This window comes from Lactuca sativa, chromosome 8, assembly GCF_002870075.4.
Source record: "Lactuca sativa cultivar Salinas chromosome 8, Lsat_Salinas_v11, whole genome shotgun sequence".
Lineage (NCBI taxonomy): Eukaryota > Viridiplantae > Streptophyta > Magnoliopsida > Asterales > Asteraceae > Lactuca > Lactuca sativa.
The window spans coordinates 94,723,790-94,733,531 of record NC_056630.2 but is presented as its reverse complement, the minus strand read 5'-3'; positions in this window follow the sequence as shown (position 1 = coordinate 94,733,531).

Sequence of the window (9,742 nt, the reverse complement as noted above, 5' to 3'; positions counted from 1 at the left end):
GTTGACCATCGCTGCAAGCCTGCAACTACAAGTCTTCATCTTCAAGGTTAGATTCTCGAAGTCTCAAACTGTTACCTCCATCTATTAATCTCTCCAAGCCTGCATTAAAATGTCGATTTTTTGACTGGTACCTCCATGACTGCAACTAAAATCTCTCGAAGCCTGCAACTAAAGTGTCGATTTTTAATAGTGTTGATTAATCAAATTTGATTTAGTGCCCTGTATCTGTATGTGTTCTGATTCCTATGGCATAGTTAATATTAAACCGTATAAAGTCCATTTTTTTGGATGAAGTGCATCTGCTACTCCACGATATCTGTATTTGTGAATTTTTAATACTATTTTACTAAGAAAACAGACACGATATCAAATAATTTGTTCAATGAAGTGCCTATGCAACTCCACCACTCTAAGGAAAAACTGATGAACCATTCAGTAAGTTGATTTGTGAATCTTTAATGCTATTTATGAAGAAAACAGACACATGCTATCAAAGAAATTGGCATGATGTTTACATTCATGTTCCCTGTAGTCTATTGCTGTAAAGACTTTGAAGTCTTCCATTAGCACTTGTCTGTATTATAGTGGTTTAGGGTTTAGGAGCTCAAAATTTTCATTGTTATATTTTGGTTGTAGCTGTATGTGTTTTGATTTAGTGCCCTGTATCTATATGTGTTCAGATTCCCACTGTTTTTTTGTGTTTTGTGGTGTCAAAAGTTCATTGTTTTCTTTTGGATGTTATTGATTTATGTTTGTTGTCTGAAATTTTAGGTTCAACAATGGAAAGTAGTCGAATTGATGTTGACTTGGATGGTGAAAGTGAGGCGGTTGAGCAAAACAAAGTGCCGGTAGTTGGGGACAAAAGGACATCAAACGCTTGGCGCAACTACACAGATGTTAGAGATCCAAAGACGGGCAAGATTATAAAGGCGCAATGAAAACATTGTTCCAGAATCTTGACAGTTACTACAAAGAATGGTACATCATCTTTGGGTAAACATAATGCTGTATGTTTACAGAATCCTGATAATATTGATAAAAAACAAAAGAAAATTAGCACTTTTAGAACAAGTCAAAGTGATGCGACTACTGTTTCTAATTGGGAATTTAACCAAAATACAATCAGGCTTGCTTTAGCAAAGATGATTGTCATTGATGAGCAACCATTTTCATACGTTGAACGTGACGGGTTCATATATTTTTGTAGTGTTGCTGTTCCACAGTTTTGTATCCCGTCACGTTTTCACGGTTGCTAGAGATATTAGTAAAGTGTTTCTTTGTGAGACGGAGCAATTGAGAAATACCTTGAAAAGTTTGAATTCTAGGATCGCTCTTACTACTGATTGTTGGACTTCTGTGCAAAATTTAAGCTATATGTGTTTAACTGCTCATTTTATTGATGATAACTGGAAATTACATAAAATAATTTTGAATTTCCGTAATATTGATAGTCATAAAGGAAAGGAAATCGGGAAAGAAGTAGAATCTTGTATTCTTTATTGGGGTATTGAAGAGAAGTTATCTTGCATCACTGTAGATAATGCAAGTGCTAATGATGTAGCTGTTGCTCATATAAAAGACAATCTAATGGATAAACTTGTCTTAGGAGGTGAGTTTTTCCATATGAGATGTGCCGCCCATATCTTAAACTTGATTGTTAAAGATGGTCTCGATTTGATTAAAGATGCCATTGTTAGGATTAGGGGTGTAGTTAGATATGTCAGGAGCTCTACGGAAACATCAAAGTTGTTTGATACTTGTGTTTCAAAATCAAAAATTTTGAGTAAAGCATCTGTATCTCTTGATGTACCAACACGGTGGAACGCCACTTACATTATGTTGGAAACGGCAGTTAAGTTTGAGAGAGCTTTTAAAAGAATGAGACAAGAAGACCCCGCATTTGAGAAAGATCTTAAAGATGGATTTCCATCCCAAAAAGATTAGGAAAGTGCTAGAAATTTATCTCTTTGTTTGAAGCAGTTTTTTGAAGCCACGAAAAGGATGTCGGGAACTTTGTATGTTACGGCTAATATGCATTATCATGAGATATTAGGTGTACTTGCTTCCTTGTTGGAGTGGACACAAGATGAAGATATCAATATTGTTCTTATGGGTGATCAAATGAGGAAAAAGTTTGACAAGTATTATGGAGACTTTGGAAAAACAAATGTGATGGTGTTAGTTGCGGTTGCACTTGATCCAAGGTATAAGATGAGGTTTGTGAAGTTTTCTCTAAGAAAAATCTATCCTTTAGACTTCAAGAAGGTTGAAGAACTATATGCTAAAGTGTTTGAGGTTTTGAATCAACTATATAATCATTATTCTAATGTTTCTTCAACGGGCAAGAATGATGGTTCTAGTTCTTTCAATACAAATGATAATGATGGTCAAAATTTTGATGGTGTGGTTAAGAATAAGCAAATGAGAAAAATATATGATGAGTTTTATGAAAATGATGTTGAAGATGCTATGGAAAAATCTGCATTGGAGGAATATCTTGATGCTCCACCCGAAAAAATGAATAATGAAACATTTGATATTTTGAAGTGGTGGAGTGACAAATGCACAACATACAAGGTGATGGCATCAATGGCAAAGGACATTCTAGCCATTCCGGTTTCTACGGTTGCTAGTGAGTCCACTTTTAGTACATCCGGACGTGTAGTTGATGACTTTCGTAGTAATTTGCTTCCAAAGACGGTAGAAGCTTTGATTTGTACTCAAGATTGGTTAAGGGCATCAAATGTTTGTATTGACCTTGAACAGTTATTGGAAGATGTGGAAAAATATGAGGAAGGTAATATGGAAGATACACTTTTATTTATTCTTTTATTTTATGTTTCTTATATAATATTTAATATTCTAATTTGAATTTTTATGTTTAATTCCATTGCAGAAATCAGTCGCAATATGGAAGATACACGTGGAGGGAGTTAGTAGTTGCTGTTTTTGAAGTTGGGATGGTGCTGTTTTTGCTGCCTACTATTGCTGTTTGCTGTTTTGCTGTTTTTTGCTTGCTGTTTTGCTGTTTGGCTGTTTTGCTGTGGTTCTTTTGCTGTTTTTGTGCTGTTTTGAAACTTGATAAAATTTGTTTACTGTTTTGCTGTTTTGTTGTTTGTTATTGCTGAAAATTGTCATTTGTTATACTACTTGATAAATTCCAATTGTGTTGGCATGGTGTTTTGAGATCAAGTTTTTATGATTATTTTAGTTTTATATATTGCAGTCCTAGTCTCCTGTTGTTTATAAAAGTTTATTCAATGAAATGTATACAATAAAAGATGTAAATTATCAAGAAGCCGGATACCCGGAACCGGAACCGGTTCCGGGAGCGGTTTCAATTTTCTAGGAACCGGTGTAGGCGGTTCCGGTTCCAATACCCAAAAACTAAGAACCGCCGGTTCCGGGAGCGGTTCCGGTTCCGGCTAAAATAGGCGGGTACCCGGTTGTGCTCATCCCTACTCACCTTGATGATTTCGTGAGTTGAAGGAAGGAAAAGCGAAGGAGATTTCGAGCCTAGCCTTGCACAAACTGAAGAACACTCGAAAATTGCTAGTGTTCTATGGATTCTAGCACACGAAAAGGGTGTGTAAACAAGATGATCTTAACCTAAAATGTATTAAATCATTTGGGTTTTACAAGAACTTACCCAAGTTTTTCTAGGACCACTTGAAGATGCATCTTCCTTTGGAGGTGGTTCACGAAATTTGGAGAGGGAATGAGAGTGTTTGGAGAGTAAAATGAGTGAAGAATGATTTTAGTGTGGCTGTGTGTGTGTGTGTGGGGGGGGGGGGGTGTTTGCGGCCGAACACTCCTTAAATGGGGGGTTTGGTTGCTTTCCTATTTATTTGGTGGGTAATTTGCTTAGAGACATGGTGGATAATTAGAATAGAAATATGGTGGTCATTAGTACATATGCATGGATACATGTTGGTTAATTGTATTGATGTTTGTGGGGTATAAGTGAGGTGTCACCACCTTTTGGCATTTCTTCTTTTTTTCTTTTTTGTTTTTCTTGACTCCCAACCGAAACCTCACAAGGGTTTCGACCACAAAAGGAGGTGATTTCGGCCTAGGCTTGGCCGAAATCTCTTGGTATACATTCTTAATGATGATTTCGGTCCTATAGTATTATAAACAAGTGTTTTTGGGTCTTATATTGGAAGGTTTTTGGCCTTAATTGGCCATGGATTATAGTTTTCGGTCCTAAGCATTTCCACTAAGGGTTTTCGGTTCTAAGATGTCTTATGTAGGAGATTTCGGTCCTAGGGTGTCCTAGCTTGGTGATTTCGGTCATGAGATGTTCTAGGGTGGGGTACTAGGCTAGATCTTAAAACAATGTTCACATTTCATGATTTCTATTCCACATTTTGCCTGGTCTTGTTTTACTAAACTTGTTTACTTTCAAAGGGGGTTATTTACGATATGATTTTCAAAGTTTAAGTATATAATAACTTATATAAAACATGCTCTTCAAGGCTTTCAATGTTCTAGGGCATCTGGTTATGTTGTGAATTTACTCGTATAGGGTTAAAGTTTAGACATAACTTGATCCAAAATCTTTCGGGTTGTCACAGGGGTAGGAAGGCTGGACATTTCAAGGGTGGGGGCGGGGACGTGGGAACGAGAAAGTTTCGGGGGCAAAGGCGGGGGATGCATTCCCCATCCCATTTACTCCGGTTGACATCCCTATACAGTAGACGGATGTAATTTTTACTATTTAAAAGAATTTCTATGATCCAGTATGTCATGCTCAATATACTTCTAAAGAATATAAAAAACAATTTAAATATGTATGTTTCGGGATCGATTCTAAGGACTATAAATAACAATTTAAACATATATGTGTCACGATTAATTTAGGCATATTTCAACTAATTATTTGTGCATTACACACACATTTCTTTTATGTGGGGATATTGATAAAGTTATATTGGAGTTGTTTTCATTTTATACGATGGTTTGAAGATCATTATGTGACAATTTATTCTCCACAAGTGTAAAATTTATTAATTTTTGTTTTGTTTACTTAGCATAAAACATTCGTTATCTTTGTTGTTAGTATTTTATGTTTTACAGTTATAAGAGTAAAACTTAGATAACATCTTTTACAACATTTTGTCACTGATGTGACAAACCGTAAATTCAACCATTTTCCTAAAACCTAAGAAACCATAGAGACATACATAAATTCGCTCTTTAATGATCTTCCATGTTTGAAATCACATTCAATGATGTAAACCAATTTCAAATATGTATTTCCTTATGAAGATCACCATGGATTTATCCTATCTTTTCCTGTTTTATTATTATTATTATTATTATTATTATTATTATTATTATTTTTTAACCCTACTATAAATTTTCCTTTATTTAATACTTCCCATCTTTACAAATGGCTACAATTCTTTTACAACGAGGATTTAAATATATAGAGAGAAATGTATTTTAAATTTCCAACATATTTTTTAATAGGTTAACACATGCACCTGCTATACTATTCATATAATTCATATATCTACATCTTTCATCTCCAACTAGACTTAAACCTTCAATATTTGGTTGAATGACACCTTTCTATATCAACTTTTGATACCATTAGACTATAAGCTTTTGGTAAATTGACAACATATCTTAATTCTATATTTTGACACACTAAGTTACATAATTAAACACTATTTTAATCCCTTAATGGTATTTCATTCTTCTGAGTTTATAAACATTTAAACTTAACATTTGCAAAATGAATTTTGCTATTTTATGAACTACTCCTCCTACTACTACTAAAAAAAACCCTCTAACAAAATTTGCTAAGTGACACGTCATCTTGCAAAATGGTAAAGACAATTCTACTAATAATAATAACGTTGTAATTTGTAAAGAACTTTTACAAGATAAATGGTTAGTTTTGTGACATCTATTGGTATCATCATGGGAGCGTTGAGGGGAACAAAGTGAATAACTGCACATGACCTAATTTTTTATTATATATTTTTATTTAAAAATAAAATTTTATAATAACGATAATGACCTTTTTTTTCTAACTCGTCGTGGGCCTTTAAAAATAATTAATTTCTCAAGACCGGATATCATTTGTTGAAAGGATAATTACTATTTAATCATTTTAGACAACGGCCATAGAACAGTCCCCTCATCGCTTCATTGTTTTTTTGGACAACTTAATCAATTATTCAAATATCATTATCCATAAACTGTATGCCTTAATATTGGCTTTCGATCCTAGCCAATATTGGATAAAAAATAATTGTTGTCCAAATCATTAGTTATAAGCAGTATTCGGTATTTCTATTTATCCAAGATATGGACAAAAGCTTAACATCAAAGAACTTGAATTGGTCAACAAAGTAAATAGGTGTGTGTGCCCAAGCAAAAGCCAATGTCTTAAACAAAGTTAAAGATGGTTCTTTTTCATCAAGTTTTACAAATTACATAAACAGTCCTTTTGGTACGTATGGTTCTTTTACACCAAATGTTGTGAAGCTAACCATTAGAAACCAACATGTCATGCATAATAATACAATAATATCAAGATCTATGAATATGAATATAGTTTTTAAAACAATTAGTTTTACAACAGAACACAAGCAACAGAACTAGGGAAACAAAACCAAATTTCAAAACAAAAGTCATATAAACAAGATAATAATTATAAAATATTTTTACATTGTTGATCAAACAAGAACTCCTAATCAAACAAGTGATTATTTATAGTCTATAATAATAAAATTAACAAACATTTAACATATAACAAAATAAAATATCATTTAACAGGTATACTTTTACAAACTACTACTTATTTGAAAAAAAAAATACAAATCTTTATTAGGTGAAAAAATTCTTCTTATTTCTACTTGACACACTAGAAAACTTGGAATGACAACTAATAACTTGTAATTTATTCTTTAGGTTGCTAAACTTTTAATTGTATCCTATAAGCAAACCAACTTTTTATTTTGGTTTTAAAATACCAACGGTTACAATTTTTATCGGTTAAAATGATTAAAAAAAAAAAAAAACATTGGCATTACTCTTTCCACGTCTAACTAATAGCTTATTGTAGTCATTTTTTTCAAACCACAACGTGAACTACATAGATATTTACCGGTTAAACTAACGATAACACAACATAATATGGAGTTGCTAATAGTTATCGGTTGTGGTTTGAAAAAAAATGATTACAAAGAGACTTTTAGTTAGATGTGGGAAGGATAATAACGATGTTCATTGTCATTTTAATCGATAAAAATCGTAATTGTTGATATTTTAAAACTAAAATAAAAAGTTGGTTTTCTTATTCGATACAATTAAAAATTTAGTGACCTAAAAATATAAGTTTTGTGTGGTTTTTGTTTTAAGTCATTTCCCGTTTTTATACTACACAATTTTTATAAGATTTGTTATGACAAATTTTTATACTTTGTCTTTTTTTTTTTTTTTTTTGTTTCAAGTAAATAAAACGTGGAGAAATATAAGTTGTTCTTATTGTTTTATATAAATTATAATTTTGAAATAAATATTAGAAAGAATAAAACAAACCGGATCAAAGTTTATTGAAAATAGTTAAATACGTATCAAGTGAATGGGCTCTTACTTGTATTAAATGAATTGGGCCAGTTTTGCTTGGGTTATGTAGTTAACTTAAGACTTGAGCCTTGAGGAGTCAAGAGTTAAGAGTCGTAACACGTTTTTTAGTTAATTTTTTTATACGGTATTCGTGATTTTTGAGGGGATTAAAGGTGAGCTTTGAGTATGAATATTTGATTATTATAAACTTATGTCGCAAATAATTGATTTTTTAGTTTTAGTGATTATTTTTATGATTAGTTGCTGATCATATGAAATATCATATATCGATTCTCATAAATTGACTAGTTATATCCTTCTTTGTAACACTATGTCAAGTTGTCTAGTAATTAAAACTAATACTTTTTTTTTCACTTTTTTTTAGACTACAAAAAGAAAAAAAAAATCATGTTTTTGTTAAAAAAGTGCATGCCTTGAAATACTAAATTGTGCATACCATGATTTTATTTATTTATTTTTAATAGTGCATACCCTGAAATCTTTTTGGTAAAACAGTGTATACCATTTAATCTTCTTTTTAAACAGTGCATTGCATGACGAATTTTTGGCTCATGCCCTAGAATCTTTTTGGTAAAATACCAGGGGTGTGCATATCAACATAGTGATATACCATAAAATCTTTATGTTAAAAGAGCACATAAACTGGAATCTTTTTAACAAAACGATATCACCGAATATTTAGACTACAAAAAAAAAGTTATCGGGATAAAAGCATATTTGTAGTCATTTTAGACTAGAGAAGTTTGACTCAATCATAATACTTCTAAGTTCAAGAATTAGGTGATGTTTGGTTCGCAGAATGTTGCTGAAGAAATTTGAATTGGAATTCGAAAATGAATCTATCAGCAATTTGAATCTAATTCTAAATGTTGTTTGGTTGGCAGGAAATGGAATTGGAATTAATTCCAGAATCTGTTTGGTTCGCAGGAAATGGAATTGGAATTCATGTAAAATGACACAATTACCCTTTTTGCTTAATTTTACCTTATTTTCCAACTTATATGTAAAAATACGTTATAAAAATTATAAAAACAATAAAATTTCTGCGGTGGTGGCAGTGGTGGTGGGGGAAATGGCGGTGGTGGCGGTGATGGTGGCTGGGACGCTGGTGAATTCGAGAGAATTGGAATATTTTTCCCTCGAATTCCATTCCTTTCCTACGAACCAAACGCACCCTTAGAATACTCTAATTTCATATGTTTTGTTGTTATCATAAACCATCTCGTGAACTCTCTAAATAATACGATGACACAAGAATAATCAAGTTCATTACAATCTTGACACTTTCAAATTTTGCCGGCCTATTGATTAGTTAAACTAAAAAAGATTCATTTTGTGATATTTAAAAGTAAATTAATGTAATTATAATTACTCCCGTCTTCTTAGAGTAGTTGAAGACTATGACTTCCATTAGCTACCTCGACCATATACAGACACTCACTTAGGGACAAAAACCGATAGGTTTCTTTTTACCTGACTAATATTGGTTGAAACTCGTTTTCTTAACATACTATACACATTTTGAATGTTTAAGAAAATAATATAACACAAGTAAAATCTCTCATCCTAATATTACTCATATCTATGTTATTATTTATCTGTGGAAAGTACAATATTCTATATAATAACATTCTAGGACTAGATAATTACAAGAATAAATACAGTAATAAGATAAGATTTGAGTAATACTAATCTTAGTATGAATATATTTTAGGTATTCTGAAATTTCTTAACGGTTATTTAAATATAAAGAAAATTTTAATATTATCCACGAAAAGTATATTTTACAACATGTAAGAAACCATAGACAACAAAACCTTACGCATTTCCTGAAGAAGCATAGAAACACTTGGGTTATAATATGTCCATCAATTAGTAGTCTAATAGGAACTGATTGACATGTTTTGGAATTTTTTCTTTGTCACGTTTTAGTGTTATTATTATTTAATTTAATTTTGTAATAATGATTCATATATTTCAAAATCCATCAAGAGAGGGTATATCACAAACGTTGAATCAGTCAATAAAAACGATATAGAATAAAGATGAATAACAAGAATCCAAAACTATGTGACAATTATGGATCATTTTCACACACTTTTCCTCAATGTTCTAAATTTTTAAACAATTTACTTCT